The 24,377-nt window shown below is 31.2% G+C and overlaps 1 protein-coding gene and 1 long non-coding RNA gene across 11 annotated transcripts in view; both read left to right on the top strand.

Annotated features, from left to right (window-relative positions):
* LOC147020207 (uncharacterized) overlaps window positions 1-2,103 on the top strand; it is a 2,140-nt gene extending 37 nt beyond the window's left edge. Inside the window, exons 1-3 of the long non-coding RNA XR_015062071.1 lie at window positions 1-1,356; window positions 1,600-1,657; window positions 1,947-2,103. The exon at window positions 1-1,356 is cut by the window's left edge and continues 37 nt beyond it. This is a non-coding gene — a long non-coding RNA (uncharacterized LOC147020207). The remainder of the gene's footprint in view (window positions 1,357-1,599; window positions 1,658-1,946) is intronic.
* LTA4H (leukotriene A4 hydrolase) overlaps window positions 1-24,377 on the top strand; it is a 388,232-nt gene that overhangs the window by 209,649 nt on the left and 154,206 nt on the right. The window lies entirely within an intron of this gene.

The following is a 24,377-nucleotide window of genomic DNA, read 5'->3' on the forward strand; positions in this document are numbered from 1 at the left end:
AGTTGTTAGGGTGGCGGCTTGGGATCCCAGGGTCCTGAGTTCAAATCCCGTTGGCTGCTGAATTAACACCAGGGGGTTGACTCAGCCTGCCATCCTTCCGAGGTCGGCGAAATGAGTGCCAGTGTACTGGTCCCGGTGTATGCCCCGGTTAGAATAGGTGTACCGTATCCCTGTGTGTCGTAAGAGGCGACCAGGGTTGGTGTCAGGAAGGGCATCCGGCCATAAAACATTGCCTCAAGAAAAAGCCAAACCCCTGCACAGCAGGGAAAAATGGCTGTAAAAACGGTCATTTTTTTATTTCCCCTTTTAACCTAGGGGCTCTCTATTCAAATAGCCCATACAACAAGATAAAGATTTGTTAAAGGTGATTCGAAAGAAATATCTGAAACGTCTAAGCCCCGGGACACTCTTTATCAAATAACCAGTGCATATTGTTTAGCTCACTCATTGAACCTATAAACATTTGTTCATTCTCAAATTCCTTCAATAGTTTAATTTTCTTTGCACAATAATCCCCATCTAAAATATTGAAAAACAAAACATTTGAATCTTTATATTTTTTAAGATACCCCTTTTGTGCCATTACGAAATGATAAACTTCTCTTAATGATCTCATCTGACCACCTCCTGAGTTGCAAATCATTTTTGTACATAAACCATGCCAGAAAAAAAGTTTTGTTTCAAATGTTTTCAGTTCATGCCGTGAAAATGAGGAAGTGTTTTTTGACACGGCCGTGCTGTGTGAATGAGGAAGTGGTTTTGGACTGTCATGCTGTGAAAAAATAGGAACTATTCTGTTAGACAAGGTCTCGTGTTTATATTTTATCTCAGAACACGAACTGAAAACATTTGAATCAAAACTTTTATGGCGTGGTTTATGTCCAAAAACGATTTGCAACTCGGGCGGTGGCCAGATGAGATCATTAAGAGAAGCTTGTCATTTCCTGTGCCCACACCCAATGATTAAGCAATTTCCTCATCGTTGCTTTATAAGCGGTTCGCCAGACAAAGTTTCTGCCAGACGGGATTTCATTTTTACAACTGAGGCATGGACGATATTTCTTCCGATGAAGCCAACAGCCCACTACAGAGTTGGTAAGTTTGTGTATGCTTTTCTCTTTGAACGATGAAGCAAATGATTATTAATTAAATCATGATAATTCTGATATATATATATATATATTTTTTCCCTGACAGGGCATTGGAAGAAATTGAGTTCACATATCACGACGTGGTTCATGAAATTAATACTCTTATTGAAGAGATCAATGATTTTAGAAGAGAATTGAAAGACATTTTCAATGAGTGGCATGAAGTCTTATCACGTCCTCTCATCTCGAAGGAATTAAACCAATGGTGAGACACGTGTGTGTGCCTCTCTCTCTGTCTGTCTTTCTACCTACCTCTCTCTGCTCTTATTGAAGAGGCCAATGATTTATAATGACTGGTCTCTGATCTCGAATGAATTAAACCAATGGTGAGGCACGTGTGTGTGTGTCTATGTGTGTGTGTATGTGTGTGTGTGTGCGTGTGTGTGTGTGTGTGTTGCTTTCCCTGTCTGTCTCTTCATCTATACCCTTGACTTTTTTTTTTTTTCAGCACTATCGCACAACATCAGCTGTTGAAGCAATCTTGTACAACACATGATTTTCTGGAGGTAAATATTTCTGAATTATTATTAATATCACTCGTACAACACATGATTTTCTGGAGGTAAATATTTCTGAATTATTATTAATATCACTCTCTCTTTAGAATGTCGCCTTATGTTGGTTGCATCATTAGTTTGGACGTGGTTTTGTCAGTACACTGGAATTCATTTTATTGACCTTGAAAGGATGACAGGCTCCTGGTGTGTTAATTCAGTGGTCAACGAGGCTTATTCATATTACCATGTAATTATCTTTATAGAACCTAATTATTATCCACTTTTTGTTTCAAAACAGAATATGGTGTCTGAGTTTCGAAATCACAAGGCATCTGAAGAAGATTGCTGGGAAAGATTGTACATTCTCGCAAATGAATATTTAATATTTTCAATATTAATAAATTATATTTGTTTTGTTTACAATTACTTGATTCTGAATTACAAGAAAAGAATAAAAGAGATGTAAAGGGGGGTTGGGGGGAGGGGGGTAGGTGCGCTCCCCCAATGACCCATCACCCCCTCATCCCATCCCTCCCCTCCCCATGTGTGTGTGTGGGGAAGGGTGGGGGTGGGATGAGGGAGGTGGTGGGTCAAAGGTGGGGGCGCACAGGGGGGATGAGGGGGGTGGGGTGTGTGTGGGAGGGGCTTGTGTGGGCGGGGTGTGTGTGGGTGGGGCTTGTGTGGGTGGGGCTTGTGTGGGCGGGGGTTTATGTGGGTGGAGCTTGTGTGGGAGGGGTTTATGTGTGTGGAGTTTTTGTGTGGAGCTTGTGTAGGCAGGGCTTATGTGGGAGGGGTTTATGTGGGCAGGGTTTATATGGGCAGGGGTTTATGTGGGTGGAGCTTGTGTGGGAGGGGTGAATGTGGATGAGGCTTATGTGGATAAATGGATGGGTGGAGAGATGGGGGGATGGGTGGATGAGTGGAGCTTGTGTGGATGGGTGGATAATTTTTTAATTAAATAAACATGTTGTGTGTGTGGGGAACTAATTAACTAATCACTAATTATGTGAATATGATGAATATGGGTGGAGCTTGTGTGGGGTTTGTGTGTGTGGAGCTTGTGTGGAGTTTTTGTGTGGAGGTTGTGTGGAGCTTGTGTGGGGTTTGTGTGGGCGGGGCTTCGGTGGGAGGGGCGTGTGTGGGCGGAGTCAAAAAGGGGCGGAGTCAAAAATTTCAATTTATTGGAGCTTGTGGTGGGTGTGTGGTGGGGTTTGTGTGGGATTTGTGTGGGCGGGGCTTGTGTGGGCGGGGGCTTGTGTGGGTGGAGACAAAAAGGGGCGGAGTCAAAAAATTTCAATTTATCTTTGTCTTTTGTAATTCCTGTGAATAAAATGAACCTAAAATCTCTTCCCTTCCAAATCATATATCTTATAAGTCCAAGGAACCGTATCTATTACATCAACAATTTTAAAAAGCTCGTTGGTCCATCTTTTCGTATAACCTTTTTCAAAATGAGATTTCCACCTATATATTCTTACGATATCACCAACTTTGAACTTAGGTTTTCTGACATTAATCTCTTTTTCATATTTTAATTTTGTAAATGTTTCTGATGGCTTCATATTTGTTGACGTGTGAATCGTGTCATTGTACTTATCCACAATATCTTGAATAAAAGATGACCATTGTTGTGAACCGAGTTGTGTGAATTTTTATATAGTCTCTCTTTTAAGGTACGATTAAAACGTTCAACAACAACTGCCTTCCCTTCATTAAAGGTACTGTATAATGTAATACTGTTATTTTTTAGAAAAATTCATAAATGTCTTGTTATAAAACTCCCTACCCTCATCAGTCCACAATTTTTTAGGTTTTCTCTTACTTTTATTAAATATCTGTTGGAAGGCTAACATAAGAGTATTACCTGTTTTGTTTTTTAATGGTACAACCCACGCATATCTACTCCTCAAATCAATAACGGTTAAAGCATACTTGTACCCCTTATCATTATTGAGTTCAATCAAATCAGCAGACCAGATATAATCTACTTCCTTGGAATAAACTTTCCTTCTCTGAAACTTTGTGAATATTGGTTTATGTAATTCATCAGCTAATTGCTCTTCAGTCTTAATGGCATCATTAGAGCCTATAAGTTTTTGAATTTCCAAGTCCAAGTTTCAATTTAGCACTGATCATCTTCTTCACAATGAACCGATCAACTTTTTCTCTCAAGGTTGGATTTTGTATCAGAGACAAATTATACAACATTTCTCTATCGGCTTCATGCTTTTCTTCCAACGTTGTGGTATTCCCATAATCAATATCGTGTCTCATGCACACTTCATCAACTCTATTGATAGGCTTACTCCAGGATTTAGGATTGTCTGCCTCATCTAATCTTTTATCCAAGTTTGTGCCTGGGCCACAGAAAGAATACCCTGGAAGATGTAATTCCCTGGTATTCCAGTAGTTGTAAATTTACTTCCTGATAAAAACTTTTGGATATCTCCTCCTAGTTTGTGTTGGGAGATAAATTGATTTTTTTGAACCACACACCGAACATATACCTTTTTGTATAACCCTGTTATTTTTACTTTTAATATATGAAATATTTTTAGTATTAGTTTTCTTTTTACATTTGAGACAATAACTCATTTATTTATGAGAAAAATTCCTGCAGAGTGCAAAAACCTTTTTAGTTTCCAACATGCACATTTGAATCTTGATTTTTAAAACATAAAGAATCCTTAGAAATGCCTTCACTCTCTCCTCCATTTATTTAAGAAAAAAAAAAAATGAAAAACTTGAATTAAAATCCATATCTTGTCGATGCCAATAGTCTTGCCGAAAGTATTGCAAATAGACTTGTCAATTCTTTCTTTTCCTCCTCGGTGGGTTGAGTTATTTTCTGTAATACCCTTAATCTTTTTTAATCTCACTGGTTTCCATATTTTGATATTTATTTTGTCTCGCTCTTTCCTCCCTCTCCTCCTTCTCTCTCTTCTCTTTTTCCTCCTTCTCTTTCTTCTCCCTCTCCTCCCTCTCCTTCTCTTTCTTCTCCCTCTCCTCCCTCTCTCTCTTCTCTCTCTCCTCCCTCTCTCTCTTCTCTCTTTCCTCCCTCTCTCTCTTCTCCCTCTCCTCCTTCTCTCTCTTCTCTTTTTCCTCCTTCTCTTTCTTCTCCCTCTTCTCCTTTTCCTCCTCTTCCCTCTCTTCTTCAACTCCTTCCTCATCCCTTACTATCCTTGAATCGCTTACACCCCATAGAATATTATACATATATTCATCAGGATTTCTTGTTATTCCTGTATCCAAAATAATTTTTTTTACAACAGGAAACCAATAAAAATTTTTTTGAATTTCTAAAAGAGCCTTACCTTTTCTTAACTTTATAATTTTTTCATTATTTAACATTCTAATTAAATCTAAAGTTGTCGGTTTATCAACATCAGCATAATGCCAATCTTTTATTGAAAATACCTCATTCTTATGTTGTAGAACATATTTATTAAAATACCGAATACCCTTTTCTTGAAGGTATGCTTGGACACAGAAATGATAATTTTCTTGAAGCCTTCTTGCTGTCATTTATGTATTAGAAATATATGTTAGAATAATATTATGGCACGAAACACCTCCCCATCTTCCCATAGTTAAATCATTTTGTATTTCCTTACTTATTATATATAATCCTGTTTTTTCTGTTTTCATGAGATAAACAAGGGCAAAACCATTATTATATTTACCCTTATTAAATTCTTTTATTTGTTGTTTACTAATCGTAGCCCCACAAAACTCATTCTCGATACCAAGTGGATAATATTCTTCCTTACGAGACTGATTTAATTGTTCCAGGTCTTCGAGGTTAATTTTAAATGACCAATTATACCCTAAATCATTCATATCATACCCCCATTGTTCTATTCTCATACAAACGATACGCCCTTCTTTATAAAAATTTATTTTAATTCGAACTGTGAATTCTGTATGACCTGGAGATAATATCAACACTTCTGTATCTTTGGAATACACAGCCGTTTTATTTAAGGATATATATTGTGATAAATCGCTTAATCTCACCAAGTCATTCGCGTCAGTCGGGCTTGGATAATTTTTTAATTTATAAGCATTTTTCATGTTAATATTTTTGGTTATATTATATTTATGTCGTTCAGCCTGTGCCTTTGTGTAATAATTTGATAAATCAATATCCAGTTCTTGAGATAAACCAAAGATAGAACCATCTTTACCAACATAAGTCATTTATATTAGATTAAAAAATAATATCATAAAATTTTTTATTTTTGTTGAGTTGAAATAACACATATAGGCATAATTGGCCACAACACTTGGAATTTAATTCTTGGACTTGAAATGTTTGATAAACACCATTCTGTAAGAATTTTATGACTTCAACAGGTGGTGGAAGACCAAAACTATCAAAATAATATTTGTCTTGACTATTAAAAATACAAACCCAATGAGAACCGTTCCCATTATTATCTTCTAAGTTCATAATAATATTCTTTGTATGTTTCGGCACATTTGTTAATTCATCTCTCATACAAATAACCACATTATGAATTTTTAATTTCTTACAATATTTGACAAGTTGTAAATTTGATGTTGTATTCTTTCCAAATTTTTTCAACCACTCATCAATGCTCATTTATTTATTAGAAAGATATAATCCATTACCTCTTTTCGTTAATTTTACACCTGCTTGTGCTATAGAAGAAAGCATATCTCCAACTAACAATCTCGCTTTATCAGGCAGACCTTCAAGTTTTTCAGCAAAATCTACAATTACACCACTTCCACTAATTTGTTTCTCCAACTCTTTGTTATGTCTTTCCAATTCTTTTTGAGCCTGGAGTTGAGCCTTCCTTTCGTTGGCAGTTTTCACCGCTGTTGAAATACCACCCGTCAATGCTCCAACCGCACTTAAACCAGCAAATAAAGGAATTAGAAATGGGAGAAATCCTCCACTCGTCTCTCTTATTGAATATTTTTTCAACATTGGTTTTGTCATTTTAATTTTAAGTGAGCCAGTGTCATTCAAGATTTTAACCTGTTCTCTTGTGAGAAAAACATCAATTCTTACTGCTCCTTTTCTCTGAATTGTATTAACGTTAATCGTACAAGGCTTTTGATTTTGAACACAAGATGATAGTTTATGAAGATTGATTTGATTAACATATACCCCAGTTGGTACTTTGCCACTCATTTATTTAACAAAAAATTATGTGAGACTAATCATCACACCATTATCTGTATTAATCTGCAATTCTGTTTCTTCCAAAAGCAAACAATATGTATCAACTTCTTCACTCTCTCCTCTTTCAATGTATAGGGAAGTATCCACTCGATTAGACTTTATAGTTTCCTTTTGAGCGCTCAGGTCAAACGCATAGATTGTATACAAACTTTTAAATGCTGTCATATCCAAAATAGGTTCTTTATTTCCATTACTTTCACACACCTTTTGGTAAGACTTGTATGCTTCAGCAAAATCATTTTTTTCCCAATTAATTTCCAATCTATCTCGTGGGTAAAATGTTCCATCTAGAGAAACGCGAAGTTGTTTCACCTTAGCATTATCACTCAATGCATTATTCTTATCAGTCGCAGTATCACCATCTGGCTTTTTAAAAATGATCCACAGATATCGTGGCTTTCCTTCCAGAACACCCAAATTCCACGTGTAAGTTGTTTGATTGAGTTTAACGTGTTGACATCTTCTTTTGAGGTATGATACACTGAGTGGTTTCTTTGAGTTAAGTCTTCGATTCAACATCTCTTCTGTTTTAAGATTAGGAGTATATTCACTGATATACCAACTCATTTCCTCAATTACAAATTTATTCTGATCACCAAAAGCACTACCAACACCAAAAAGCAATCGATTTTCATTATCATTCCTTTGTAGTTGAAATCTAATTTTAAGGCCATACAGAACTTTATCATGATCACAAAATCCAAATATACCTTTAAGAGGAACTGCCACAGTAAAACTATTTTCTGCTTTTGTATCATCATTATACATTCCTTTCCTTTGAGTATACCCAGGGTCTGTGTTTGTTCCCGTTGACATATCAGGAATAAAACCTTCGACAGACCCCTTTCCCATTCTATCACTGAATGTATAGAGTGTAAATTTTATCATTTCAGATACAGCAGAGACATAATCAACCGCTTCAACTTCTTGTGTTCCAATATACAAACGCACACTATCAAACATTTTCCAGAAGAAATCATTTACAAGTGTAGCGTTTGTGTTATTCCCAGCCTTAGTGAATTTAAATTTACACAACAAGAAACTTTCGGAGAGATTCAAATAGGTTTGTTGATTATTTATTTCAAAACTTTTTGTACCATTCGTATTCCAGTCTGTTCCAGTTATTGCATTTACCTTGAAGTAATCTTCTTTTTTAGTGGAGTTTGAGATAATAATAGTATCATCCAAATCATAGATACTATCAATTGCTTCCATACTTGTATTTATTTAGGAAAAAAAGATGTTAAAACTTTTGAAACCCTGATCCAAGTATTTGAATTATTTTCTGTCGTTCTTGGGGGACAACTGAGTTTTGCCTTTCTTAATTTCTTTTATTGCTTGTAATTTATGAGATTCCTTCTGAGCATCTTTTATACTCTTTACGGCACCTGCTACATTTCCCACAGCAGAAGCAGTTGAACCAATTAGATCTTTATGTTTAAGAATAGTTGAACCAATACCCATGAGAGTATCAATTATCCCATCTCCTCTAAATTGATGTCCAACACCCCTTTGTCTCTTAGGTTTATAGTATCCTCTACCAAGATACATACCTTCACCCTTGTAGTATGGGGAAAGGAACATCCCATCCCCTGTAATTATTTTATATTTTCCCAACTCGTGTTTCCTCAAAATAACCATCGTATTTATTTATTGGAAAACTTCACGTAGGTGAATTCTGATGGATATAACTTCTCCATTAAAAGAAATCACACGATTATCTTGGTCGGTTATCCTAAAATTTACTCTGTGTATGGTTTTTCCTGACACAGGTAGATAAACCAAATTTTTGGGTTCCATATTGAATTTATAACCAATTGGGGTTGAGTATGCGCTGAATGAAAATATTGTATTTGTTTTTTTCCCATCATTATAAGCACCATCAATCAAATCACAGTGAATTAACACCGAATTTATTCCTGAGGATATTTGAATGACATTATCACTGTAAAACGTCCCATTAGTTTCAATCTTTTTGAGGAGAAACCCAATAACTCTCTAAATGAATTATCAATTGTGAAATCAACCTTGTAGTTATTTTTAACTTTAATCGTTGATTTTGAAGTATGTTTTTGAATGTTTATAACAATATTTTTTGGTTCATCACCCTGTTCTTTCATAAGACGAGCAATTTCGGAAGATATTTGAGAAATCTCATATGCTCCGGGTGAGACTGTTATCGTTTTGTATCCACTTCCTGGATTATAACTAAACTTGTCATTTTTCTCGGTTATATTAAATAAGGTATTATAAGTTTCCATGGACAATAAAGATGCCTCATATTCTTTTGTTGTGTCAAGTTGTAGTGGGTATGGGAATGAAGATGTGTGGTCGCTTGTTGTGAAATTGAAACTAAGGATTGTGCTTCTCATCTTATTTAATATGAGATAAAATGTCTTTATATTGATATTTATTAATTATTTTCATGTTCATCAACTGGTCTAAAATGGCTGATGCTTCATTAAAACAATTGTTATTTCCAGCCTTCTTACTGCCTAACAACAATAACAGTCTATTAACTAATTGCAATGGGTCATTTGGAAGAAAACTAACACCTGAACCAAGGATACTTAAAGCCTGAATAATGTGTTTCTCCTTCTCATTCTTCCTACTTTTACCAGAAAGAATAACCTTATAATTTAGAGTGTTCAGCAGATCAATATATACTCTATCATCATTATTTTCCATATCCAATGGTTTATCAATATACTTTGATTCATCCCTCACAGTTGAACCTTGTCTTCCATCTTTTGTGAGAAGAAACATTAATCTTGGAGTTAGTTTAACAGGGGTTGAGCAGAACCCAAGAACCTTAATTCATCATTAAATATCAATACCTTTTCTTGAACAAGATGAAATATTGCTGATTGTTCTGTTGGAATGAGTCCTGCTTTGGTTTTTGAATCCGCTGAATATTCATTGTTTTGAAGAGCATTCACAATATAATCAGGGGTCGATTAATCTCTTCCAGTTGTTGAAATAAACCTTCATCATCATATTCTAATTCTCCTAAATGCTCTAATTCTTCCTCCGTCATTTGACTGAAATCTTTTAACATTTGAAGTTTTTTAGGAGTATATTCTACCGTGGGAAATGTGGAAACATCTTTCATTTTTCCTTGGGAAGTTTTTAAAAGTGGTTTAAAAAATTTCTCTTGTTTTCTTTCAAATGCTTCTTCGCCCGTTAGTTTCTGTCTGCGTTTCTTCTTTATGTCTTCCTGCTGTTTTACAACTTTTGAAACCAACTCTTGATGTTCCCTAAATCTTCTTGCTCTTTCTTTCGCATCCATTTATTTATTGAAAAATATCATTTAATATCTCATCTTGTTTCACAACAATATATTTATATTTTTCAGTCGTGTGTTTCATGTAATCCCCAAAATCCTTTTTACTACATAATGTAGAACAATTGTCTCTCCAAAAATTGTTTATATCTATTGAATTTAACTTGAATAAAATAAAAGTATTAGCATTGTTTCTGATGGAACGACGAGGAAGCTGAAAGTACGATTGACTAAGATAAATACAATTACAAGAAGAATGTCTCCCTCTTGTGTAGTAGCTGTCCATTACCGTTTGGTTTCTCTCATTAACACAATCATCAAAGATAACGAGGTTCTTTTTGGATTTATCCAAATCTTGGGGAGACGGTATATCATCCGTATTATCACTCAGAATACAAGTTATCGGTTTTGATTTCTTTTTACATCTCTGTGTATCACAAAATAGTTGTATTATATCTTCAATGTTAAAATCATTTAGGTTGGTTTGAAGTTTAAATAAACCGATTATATCTTCTTTTTGAAGACCAGCATTAAAACCTTGTGAGAGTAGTTGATACTCTGGTTGAAAACTCGACTTTGTGAAAATTATTAAATTATCATAATCTAAAAAGTTGGGAGTGAGGAGCATCTTTAAAAGTAAGCAGGTTTTTCCACATCCACTTGAACCAACTATGAGGCATCTTAATGAATTTGGGAGATTTTTATGGTTGTCAAATTTTATCTTATTTTCCCAAATAGGTAAAAAATCATTCATTTATATATTTGGAAAACAGGTTATTTAATTTATTCTTGGCTTTTTTCGAAATTCTATATTTTATCCTAAGTTCAGGTTTAATTTCAAGATAATCCATTATTTTATTTATGCAATATCTTGTGTTGATATTTCCCTGAAAATCACATCCATGAATAAGATATAACAACAATCCTTTGAACATTTCTCTAATACGTTCAGTTTCTTCCCTTGTAAGGAAAGGTGTGTTCTCACCCTCGTTCTTTACATTCATTTCTCGAATCAATCTTGTAAAGTAATTCATTTTTGGTGTAAATCTAAAAGAATTATTTTCCTTTTTATATTTTTGATTATCATTAATTAGAAGATAATCACAGAATATACATTGTTTATAGGCTTTTGACTCTGTGTTTAATCCCCGTCTTTCACACGCAGGACAATTCTCAAATTTGTCATATGGAGAATCATGGAATTCAAGAGGCTCAAAATCGAGTAAACTATTCATATTTATAAAGTAAAACTTTACTTAAACTGAAATTCATCTTCGATATCATCTTCGATACTTTCAGAATCATCTATACTTTCATAACTATCATTTGAACACAAACTCTCGGTGTCATAACTATCGTTTGAATGCAAACTCTCGGTATCATAATCACTCTCATAATCTTCAAAATCTTCAGTTGAATATTGGCTCATTTAATTAGTAGAAAAAACATTACCATCGATATCGATATACATTTTTTCATTAACAGATTCAACTGCTACATTTTTTATATTAAAGGTAATTTTAAAATGATCCTTAACTACAATTGAACGAAATGTCATTTCACCTGATATATTAACATCCTTTATTTCATCAGGATTTATATCTTTAGGGTTGTTGAAAAAAATACAAATTTCTCCTTGCATATTACAGATGGTCTTATCTTTTCTTTCTAAAGCTTCATCCATAAGGTTTTTATTTTTTGATACCTTTTCTTGTTTCATTGCTTTTTCTAGTTTTGAATATATTGCCAGAAGGAGAGGAGAAACTTTTGTTAGAGATACCTTAATTGATGTTCTTCCAGGTATACTAAAAGCCCTTCCACTGAAGTAAATTGAAGAACTCATCATATCCACCATAATTGTTTTTATCCAATAGTTGTTATATTTATCTTTGTTCAATTTTACATCCTTGACATATTTCTCAGCATCTTTAACAAATGAAGAGATTGATTGAAACTTGTCTTTTGTGTCTTGAAACATTGTATTTATTAAGTGAAAAAGTTGGAGGATAAAATGGTTTTAAGCACAGATTCACCTGTAAAATAAACGAAATTTTCATCAAGAAAATTTTAGTTTAAGCACAGATTCACCTGTAAAATAAACGAAATTTTCATCAAGAAAATTTTAGTTTAAGCACAGATTCACCTGTAAAATAAACGAAATTTTCACCAAGAAAATTTTAGTTTAAGCACAGATTCACCTGTAAAATAAACGAAATTTTCATCAAGAAAATTTTAGTTTAAGCACAGATTCACCTGTAAAATAAACGAAATTTTCATCAAGAAATTTTTAGTTTAAGCAAAGTTTTATTATATAAATATGGTGAATACAACATACTGCAATGTTTGTAATCACGAATATAAACATTATAGAAAACACCTCCGAACCAACAAACACACATTTAATCTATTTCACAAAATATCCCCTCTTGAGTTGGAAAGAAAACATTGTGATACCTGCTCAAAGGATGTTTTGAAGAGTAGTTATAATAGGCATCTTCAATCACAAAAACACAAGAAAAATGAGTTTAAAGTAAAGAGAGACTATTATATTGAAAACACTGATGGGGCATTTAAAGGGCATATAAAAATAAGGATTTTTCAATTTGGAGAACCCGGTCCATCATCAATAATTGAATCAATTGAAATAGTGAAACCTGATGTTGAAAAATTTATTAAAAAACATTAAAAGAAATGAAAACTTTAAAGTTTTATATGGGAGTGAAAATGAATATGAAAAGACAAGATGAAGAACAAACTCCTTATATGAGGACAGATCTTCATTTTATAACATCATTTCAAGATTTTTTGAATAGTGGGGTTTATGAAGAACTATCAAGACAAGAGGAGGATGTTGATAATACAGTGGTAGGAAGTGGATTCAATATTAAAAAAATCATCTTTTTAGATGTACACATTCTAAAATCAAACCCTCTTAAAGCTTCTTCTTATATTGAATTACCAAAAGAAATAAAACGAAAGAAGGCAGTTGTTAATATTAAGAATAATGATAATAAATGTTTTCTCTGGTCTGTTCTTGCTCACTTACATCCACCAAAATGTAATTCAGAAAGAGTAAAACAATATATGAAATATGAGAATACCTTGGACATTAAAGATTTTAATTTCCCAATGCCACTAACAGATATTCCTAAATTTGAGAAAAAGAATAATCTTTCTATTAATGTATATGGATTAACGGATACAAACAAAGTTCAAATATTAAAAATTTCAAACAACTATAAAAATGAAGAAACACACATTGATCTTTTATATTTTAGTGTTGGAAATAATTCACATTACACATACATCAATAATTTATCAAGATTAATCTCTTCTCAGGTATTCAGAACAGCAAACAAAATATATCCTTGTAAGCGATGTCTTAATTCATTTCATACAAAAGAACGATTAGAACAACATTCAAAATATTGTAGTAATCATAAATCAGCTGTAATTACAATGCCTAAACCTGGTGAAAAGATTTCTTTTGAAGATTATAATAAATCTATCATGCACCCATTTGTGATATACGCTGATTTTGAATGTATCCTTAAAAAGATAAATACTGCTTCTCCTAATCCAAAAGAACCATATACAAATAAATATCAAAAACATATTCCTTGTGGTTTCTGTTATTATATCAAATCATCTGTTGGAGAAAAGTATAATAAACTTGAACAGTATAGTGGAAAAAATGCTTCACAAGAGTTTGTAAAACGATTAGAAAAGGATTGTATAAGACTAAGTAAATTAATGAAAGAAACAAATGAACCGATGAAATTAACCATAGAAGAAAAATTAGAATTTAGAAAGAACAATATCTGTCATATTTGTGAGGAGGAAATTGAGGAGTCTAAAGTTAGGGATCATTGTCATCTTACTGGTAAATATAGAGGTCCCGCTCATTCCTGTTGTAATCTTAATTATAAATTACCTTCTTTTATTCCAGTCTTTCTTCACAACAGCGCCAACTATGACACACATCTATTTATAAATGAACTTTCAAAAACACCAGGGAATATTTCTGCCATAACAAACACAAGTCAAAAGTATATTTCATTTACAAAAATGATATTCACAAAACCTATAACTCGTATAAGGTTTCTTGATTCTTACAAGTTTATGGGAACACCACTAGCCAACCTCGCATCAAATCTAAGCTCCACGGGCTCTTTTCCAAATCTTAATTCATTCTTTCCAAAAGAGGAAATTCTAACTAAAGAGGAAATTCAGATTAAAGAGAGAATTCAAAGTAAAGAGGAAATTCTAATTAATGAGGAAATGAATGAAGAAATTCTTACTGAAGATGAAATTCTAATTATACAGAAAATTCGAACAAAGAATGAAATTCTAACTAAAGAGGAAATTCTGATTATAGATGAAATTCTGATTAAAGAGGGAATTCTAACTAGAGAGGAAATTGAAACAAGGAATGAAATTCAAAGTAAAGAGAAAATTCTTACAAGTAAGGGAATTTATCCTTATGGTTATATGGATTCATTTATGAGATTTAAAGAAACACAACTTCCTTCAAAAGAAAGTTTCTATAATAACCTTTATGAAGAAGAGATAAGTGATAAGGAATATAAACACGCACAAGAAATTTGGAAATTATTTAAGATAAAGAACCTTGGAGAATATCATGATTTGTATCTAAAAACAGATGTTTTATTGTTAGCTGATGTGTTTGAAGCTTTTAGATCACTCTGTCATAATAAAAATTGTTATGGATTAGATCCTGCCCACTATTTCACAGCTCCTGGTTTAGCTTGGAGTGCAATGTTGAAAATGACAAAACAAGATATAGATTTAGTCAGTGATGTAGATATGCTTTTGATGATTGAGAAGTCTAAGAGAGGTGGAATATCACAAGTATGTTCAAAAAGATATGCTAAAGCAAATAATAAATATCTTCCAAATTATGAGAGTGAAAAAGATAGTAATTATTTGATGTACTTTGATGCTAATAATTTGTATGGATGGGCAATGTCTCAATCTCTGCCTTATGGTAAATTAGAGTGGGTGGAAGAAAAGGATTATGAAAAGGCTTTGATGAATATTGTTATTTCTTCTCAAGAGAAATTGAATGGCAAAGAAGAAGGTTATTATTTTGAAGTTGATTTGAAGTACCCGAGTGATCTTCATAATAAGCATAAAGACATTCCTTTTGCATGTGAGAAAGAAACCCCAAAGAAAGAATGGTTCAGTGATTATCATAAAAGTTTTAATATTAAAGGCAAATCAACAGAAAAGTTATTAACAACATTCTATGATAAAGAGGGATATGTTTTGCATCAAAGGAACTTGAGACAATATTTATCTGCTGGGTTGAGAGTAGCTAAAATTCATAGAGTTTTAAAATTTAAACAAAGTCCTTGGATGAAAAAGTATATTAAATTCAATACAGATATGAGAACAAATACAAAAGTAAAATTTGAAGGGGAATTCTATAAATTGATGAATAATGCTGTCTTTGGAAAGACAATGGAGAATGTTAGAAACAGGCAAAACATTAGATTTGCAACATCTTGGAAAGAAGCTTCTAGATTGATAAATAAACCAAGTTTTGAGAGAGAAGAGGTTTTTTCAGAGAACTTTTCTGCTATTCATATGAAAAAGGAAAGTATTGTCATGGATAAACCAATTTATATTGGAACAGCAGTTCTTGATTTATCAAAGATATTGATGTATGATTATTTGTATAATGATTTAAAGAAAGAGTATGGTGAAAATGCTTCATTGTTGTATATGGACACCGATAGTTTTATTCTAGATATAAAAACTGACGATGTTTATAAGGATATGAAGAAAAACATTGGAGTATATGATACAAGTAATTTTCGTAAGAAGAGTGAGTTATTTTCAAAAAAGAATGAAAAGGTTATTGGTAAGTTTAAGGATGAGTTGGGTGGAAAAGTAATGAGTGAGTTTATTGGATTGAGAGCAAAGGCATATGCTTATAAGTATGGTGATCAGATTGATAAAAGGTTAAAGGGAATAAAGAAATATGTAATAAAGAAATCAATAACTTTTAGAAATTATTATAATTGTTTGATGAATAAGAAAGAAGAATATAGGAAAATGAATACAATAAGAAGTTATAAACATAAGATATATAGTGAAGAAGTAAATAAAAAGGCATTAGGAGCCTTTGATGATAAGAGATTTATTTTAGATAATGGAATAGATTGTGTTCCATATGGATATTGTATGATAGAGTGTATAAAATAGATTGTGTTCCATATGGGTATTGTATGATAGAGTGAATAGAATAGATTGTGTTCCATATGGACACAAGTTTTAATGATGGGAAGATGGGTTAGGGTTTTTAAGGGCTTCCGCCGCGTTTTTCACAATATATAAATGGTCGAACCAAGTATTAGTCAAACTAAAGAGTGGAGAAAATCTCAGTCTTGGTATATAAATGGAAAACATAATGAATGTGAAAAATATCAAATAAGTCTTATTGAAAAAATATCTAAAACAAAGGTAAATAAAACAAATATGCGAATCAATTTAAAAACCAATAAGTTAGAGGATGTAAAGAAAATAATAAATATGTTTGAATGGACTGAAAAATTTGATGGTTATCAATTGAACAATGGAAAAATAATTTACTACAATATCAAAATGATATGCAACTCAGGAGGTGGTCAGATGAGATCATTAAGAGAAGTTTATCATTTCGTAATGGCACAAAAGGGGTATCTTAAAAAATATAAAGATTCAAATGTTTTGTTTTTCAATATTTTAGATGGGGATTATTGTGCAAAGAAAATTAAACTATTGAAGGAATTTGAGAATGAACAAATGTTTATAGGTTCAATGAGTGAGCTAAACAATATGCATTGGTTATTTGATAAAGAGTGTCCCGGGGCTTAGACGTTTCAGATATTTCTTTCGAATCACCTTTAACAAATCTTTATCTTGTTGTATGGGCTATTTGAATAGAGAGCCCCTAGGTTAAAAGGGGAAATAAAAAATGACCGTTTTTACAGCCATTTTTCCCTGCTGTGCAGGGGTTTGGCTTATTCTTGAGGCAATGTTTTATGGCCGGATGCCCTTCCTGACACCAACCCTGGTCGCCTCTTACGACACACAGGGATACGGTACACCTATTCTAACCGGGGCATACACCGGGACCAGTACACTGGCACTCATTTCGCCGACCTCGGAAGGATGGCAGGCTGAGTCAACCCCCTGGTGTTAATTCAGCAGCCAACGGGATTTGAACTCAGGACCCTGGGATCCCAAGCCGCCACCCTAACAACTAAGCCAACACCAGGCTCCAGGTTAAAGGGGAGACAAATAAATATACCTTGGGCTAAAAAGGGGATTTATTTTTCAGGGAAAAAAAAGAAAAATTTCATGGCTGAAAATCCCCATTCATTTACATGGGGAAAAGTGAGCCAGAACCAGTATTCTTTCCCTACATATATATATATATATATATATATATATATATATATATATATATATATATATATATATATATATATATATATATATATATATATATATATATATATATATATATATATATATATATATATATATATATATATATATATATATATATATATATATATATATATATATATATATATATATATATATATATATATATATATATATATATATATATATATATATATATATATATATATATATATATATATATATATATATATATATATATATATATATATATATATATATATATATATATATATATATATATATATATATATATATATATATATATATATATATATATATATATATATATATACATACATACATATATATATATATATATATATATATATATATATATATATATATATATATATATATATATATATATATATATATATATATATATATATATATATATATATATATATATATATATATATGTATATATGTATATATGTATATATATGTATATGTGTATATGTATATATGTATATGTGTATATGTATATATATATATATATGTATATATGTATATATATATATGTATATATGTATGTATATATGTATATATATGTATATATGTATATATGTATATATATATGTATATATATATGTGTGTATATATATATATATAAGTAGGGTAAGAATACTGATTCTGGCTCACTTTTCCCCATGTAAATGAATGGGGGATTTTCAGCGATTCATAATTTTTTTCCCTAAAAATAAATCCCCTTTTTATCCCAAGGTATATTTATTTGTCTCCCTTTTAACCTGGAGGTTGAACCTCATTGAATTGAACACCTGGGGGTTGAACAGCTCACTCATTGAACCTATAAAGATTTGTTCATTCTCAAATTCCTTCAATAGTTTAATTTTCTTTGCACAATAATCCCCATCTAAAATATTGACAAACAAAACATTTGAATCTTTATATTTTTTAAGATACCCCATTTGTGCCATTACGAAATGATAAACTTCTCTTAATGCTCTCATCTGACCACCTCCTGAGCCACATATCATTTTGAGATTATAGTAAATTGTTTTTTCATTGTTCAATTGATAACCATCAAAGTTTTCAGTCCATTCAAGGATATTCATTTTTTCTTTACATCCTCTAACTTACTAGTTTTTAAATTAATTCGCTTATTTGTTTTATTTACCTTTGTTTTAGTTATTTTTTCAATAAGACTTATTTGATATTTTTCACATTCATTATGTTTTCCATTTATATACCAAGACTGAGATTTTCTCCACTCTTTAGTTTGATTAATACTTGGTTTAACCATTTATATATTGTGAAAAAACGCGGCGGTAGCCCTTAAAAAACCCTAACCCATCTTCCCATCGTTAAAACATAATCTATTTTATACACTCTATCATACAATATCCATATGGAACACAATCTATTCCATTATCTAAAATAAATCTCTTATCATCAAAGGCTCCTAATGCCTTTTTATTTACTTCTTCACTATATATGTTATGTTTATAACTTCTTATTGTATTCATTTTCCTATATTCTTCTTTCTTATTCATCAAACAATTATAATAATTTCTAAAAGTTATTGATTTCTTTATTACATATTTCTTTATTCCCTTTAACCTCTTATCAATCTGTTCACCATACTTATAAGCATATGCCTTTGCTCTCAATCCAATAAACTCACTCATTACTTTTCCACCCAACTCATCCTTAAACTTACCAATAACCTTTTCATTCTTTTTGGAAAATAACTCACTCTTCTTGCTGAAATTACTTGTATCATATACTCCAATATTTTTCTTCATATCTTCATAAACATCATCAGTTTTTATATCTAGGATAAAACTATCAGTATCCATATACAACAATGAAACATTTTCACCATACTCTTTCTTTAAGTCATTATACAAATAATCATACATCAATATCTTTGATAAATCAAGAACTGCTGTTCCAATATAAATTGGTTTATCCATTACAATACTTTCCTTTTTCATATGAATTGCAGAAAAGTTCTCTGAAAAAACCTCTTCTCTCTCAAAACTTGGTTTATTTATCAATCTCGAAGCTTCTTTCCAAGATGTTGCGAATCTAATGTTTTGCCTGTTTCTAACATTTTCCATAGTCTTTCCAAATACAGCATTATTCATTAATTTATAAAAGTCCCCTTCAAATTTTACTTTTGTATTTGCTCTCATATCTGTATTGAATTGAATATACTTTTTCACCCAAGGACTTTGTTTAAATTTTAAAACTCTATGAATTTTAGCTACTCTCAATCCTTCTCTCAAAAACTGTTTTAAGCTTCTCTGATGCAAAACATATCCCTCTTTATCATAGAATGTTGTTAATAACTTTTCTGTTGATTTACCTTTAATATTAAAACTTTTATGATAATCACTTAACCATTCTTTCTTTGGAGTTTCTTTCTCACATGCAAAAGGAAGATCTTTATGCTTATTATGAAGATCACTCGGGTACCTCAAATCAACTTCAAAATAATAACCTTCTTCTTCGTCATTCAATTCCTCTTGAGAAGAAATAACAATATTCATCAAAGCCTTTTCATAATCCTTTTCTTCCACCCACTCTAATTTACCATAATGCAGAGATTGAGACATTGCCCATCCATACAAATTATTAGCATCAAAATACATCAAATAATTACTATCTTTTTCACTATCATAATTTGGAAGATATTTATTATTTGCTTTAGCATATCTTTTTGAACATACTTGTGATATTCCACCTCTCTTGGACTTCTCAATCATCAAAAGCATATCCACATCACTGATTAAATCTATATCTTGTTTTGTCATTTTCAACATTGCACTCCAAGCTAAACCAGGAGCTGTGAAATAGTGGGCAGGATCTAATCCATAACAATTTTTATTATGACAGAGTGATCTAAAAGCTTCAAACACATCAGCTAACAATAAAACATCTGTTTTTAGATATAAATCGTGATATTCTCCAAGGTTCTTTATCTTAAATATTTTCCATATTTCTTGTGCGTGTTTATATTCCTTATCACTTATCTCTTCTTCATAAAGGTTATTATAGAAACTTTCTTTTGAAGGAAGTTGTGTTTCTTTAAATCTCATAAATGAATCCATATAATCATAAGGATAAATTCCCTTACTTGTAAGAATTTTCTCTTTACTTTGAATTTCATTCCTTGTTTGAATTTCCTCTCTCGTAAGAATTCCTTCTTTAATCAGAATTTCATCTTTAATCTGAATTTCCTCTTTAGTTCGAATTTTCTTTATAATTAGAATTTCATCTTCAGTTAGAATTTCTTCATTAATTAGAGTTTCCTCTTTACTTTGAATTCTCTCTTTAATCTGAATTTCCTCTTTAGTGAGAATTTCCTCTTTTGGAAAGAATGAATTAAGATTTGGAAAAGAGTCCATGGAGCTTAGATTTGATGCGAGGTAGGCTAGTGGTGTTCCCATAAACTTGTAAGAATCTAAAAACCTAATACGAGTTAAAGGTTTTGTGAATATCATTTTTGAAAATGAAATATACTTTTGACTTGTGTTTGTTATAGCAGAAATATTCCCTGGTGTTTTTGAAAGTTCATTTATAAATAGATGTGTATCATAGTTGGCGCTGTTGTGAAGAAAGACTGGAATAAAAGAAGGTAATTTATAATTAAGATTACAACAGGAATGAGCGGGACCTCCATATTTACCAGTAAGATGACAATGGTCTCTAACTTTAGACTCCTTAATTTCCCCCTCACAAATATGACAGATATTGTTCATTCTAAATTCTAATTTTTCTTCTTTGGTTAATTTCATCGGTTCATTTGTTTCTTTCATTAATTTAGTGAGTCTTATACAATCCTTTTCTAATCGTTTTACAAACTCTTGTGAAGCATTTTTTCCACGATAATGTTCAAGTTTGTTATACTTTTCTCCAACAGATGATTTGATATAATAACAGAAACCACAAGGAATATGTTTTTGATATTTATTTGTATATGGTTCTTTTGGATTAGGAGAAGCAGTATTTATCTTTTTAAGGATACATTCAAAATCAGCGTATATCACAAATGGGTGCATGATAGATTTATTATAATCTTCAAAATAAATCTTTTCACCAGGTTTAGGCATTGTAATTACAGCTGATTTATGATTACTACAATATTTTGAATGTTGTTCTAATCGTTCTTTTGTATGAAATGAATTAAGACATCGCTTACAAGGATATATTTTGTTTGCTGTTCTGAATACCTGAGAAGAGATTAATCTTGATAAATTATTGATGTATGTGTAATGTGAATTCTTTCCAACACTAAAATATAAAAGGTCAATGTGTGTTTCTTCATTTTTATAGTTGTTTGAAATTTTTAATATTTGAACTTTGTTTGTATCCGTTAATCCATATACATTAATAGAAAGATTATTCTTTTTCTCAAATTTAGGAATATCTGTTAATGGCATTGGGAATTTAAAATCTTTAATGTCCAAGGTATTCTCATATTTCATATATTGTTTTACTCTTTCTGAATTACATTTTGGTGGATGTAAGTGAGCAAGAACAGACCAGAGAAAACATTTATTATCATTGTTCTTAATATTAACAACTGCCTTCTTTAGTTTTATTTCTTTTGGTAATTCAATATAAGAAGAAGCTTTAAGAGGGTTTGATTTTAGAATGTGTATATCTAAAAAGATGATTTTTTTAATATTGAATCCACTTCCTACCACTGTATTATCAACATCCTCCTCTTGTCTTGATAGTTCTTCATAAACCCCACTATTCAAAAAATCTTGAAATGATGTTATAAAATGAAGATCTGTTCTCATATAAGGAGTTTGTTCTTCATCTTGTCTTTTCATATTCATTTTCACTCCCATATAAAACTTTAAAGTTTTTATTTCTTTTAATGTCTTTTTAATAAATTTTTCAACATCGGGTTTCACTATTTCAATTGATTCAGCTATTGATGATGGACCGGGTTCTCCAAATTGAAAAATCCTTATTTTTATATGCCCTTTAAATGCCTCATCAGTGTTTTTAATATAATAGTCTCCCTTTACTTTAAACTCATTTTTCTTGTGTTTTTGTGATTGAAGATGTTGATTATAACTACTCTTCAAAACATCCTTTGAACAGATATCACAATGTTTTCTTTCCAACTCAAGAGGAGATATTTGATGAAATAGATTAAATGTGTGTTTGTTGGTTCGGAGGTGTTTTCTATAATGATTATATTCGTGATTACAAACATCGCAGTACGTTGTATTCACCATATTTATAGAATAAAACTTTGCTTAAACTAAAATTTTCTTGATGAAAATTTCGTTTAATTTATAGGTGAATCTGTGCTTAAAAACATTTTATCCTCCAACTTTTTCACTTAATAAATACAATGTTTCAAGACACAAAAGACAAGTTTCAATCAATCTCTTCATCTGTTAAAGATACTGAGAAATATGTCAAGGATGTAAAATTGAACAAAGATAAATATAACAACTATTGGATAAAAACTATTATGGTAAATAATATGAGTTCTTCAATTTCCTTCAGTGGAAGGGCTTTTAGTATACCTGGTAGAACATCAATTAAAGTATCTCTAACAAAAGTTTCTCCTCTCCTTCTAGTAATATATTCAAAACTAGAAAAAGCAATGAAACAAGAAAAAGTATCAAAGAACAAAAACCTTATGGATGAAGCTTTAGAAAGAAAAGATAAGACCATCTGTAATATGCAAGGAGAAATTTGTATTTTTTTCAACAACCCTAAAGATGTAAATCTTGATGAAATAAAGGATGTTAATATATCAGGTGAAATGACATTTCGTTCAATAGTAGTTAACGATAATTTTAAAATTACCTTTAATATAAAAAATGTTGTCGTTGAATCTGATAATGAAAAAAAGTATATCGATATCGATGGTAATATACAACTGAAAGTATAGATGAATTTCAGTTTAAGTAAAGTTTTACTTTATAAATATGCCAGACTTTCCTGATTCTCCATATGACAAATTTGAGAATTGTCCTGCGTGTGAAAGACAGGGATTAAACACAGAGTCAAAAGCCTATAAACAATGTATATTCTGTGATTATCTTCTAATTAATGATAATAAAAAATATAAAAAGGAAAATAATTCTTTTAGATTTACACCAAAAATGAATTACTTTACAAGATTGATTAGAGAAATGAATGTAAAGTATGAGGATGATAACACACCTTTCCTTACAAGGGAAGAAACTGAACGTATAAGAGAAATGTTCAAAGGATTGTTGTTGTATATTATTCATGGATGTAATTTTCAGGGAAATATCAACACAAGATATTGTATAAATAAAATAATGGATTATCTTGAAATTAAACCTGAACTTAGGATAAAATATAGAGTTTCTAAAAAAGCTAATAATAAATTAAATAACCTGTTTTTCAAATATATAAATGAATGATTTTTTACCTATTTGGGAAAATAAGATAAAATTTAACAACCATAAAAATCTCCCAAATTCATTAAGATGTCTCATAGTTGGTTCAAGTGGATGTGGAAAAACCTGCTTACTTTTAAAAATGCTCCTCACTCCCAACTTTTTAGATTATGATAATTTAATAATTTTCACAAAGTCGAGTTTTCAACCAGAGTATCAACTACTCTCACAAGGTTTTAATGCTGGTCTTCAAAAAGAAGATATAATAGGTTTATTTAAACGTCAAAAAAACCTAAATGATTATAACATTGAAGATATAATTCAACTATTTTGTGATACACAGAGATGTAAAAAGAAATCAAA

The sequence above is a fragment of the Eptatretus burgeri genome, chromosome 9 (genome assembly GCF_056783735.1).
Source record: "Eptatretus burgeri isolate ZD-2024b chromosome 9, Ebu_testis_v1, whole genome shotgun sequence".
Classification (NCBI taxonomy): domain Eukaryota; kingdom Metazoa; phylum Chordata; class Myxini; order Myxiniformes; family Myxinidae; genus Eptatretus; species Eptatretus burgeri.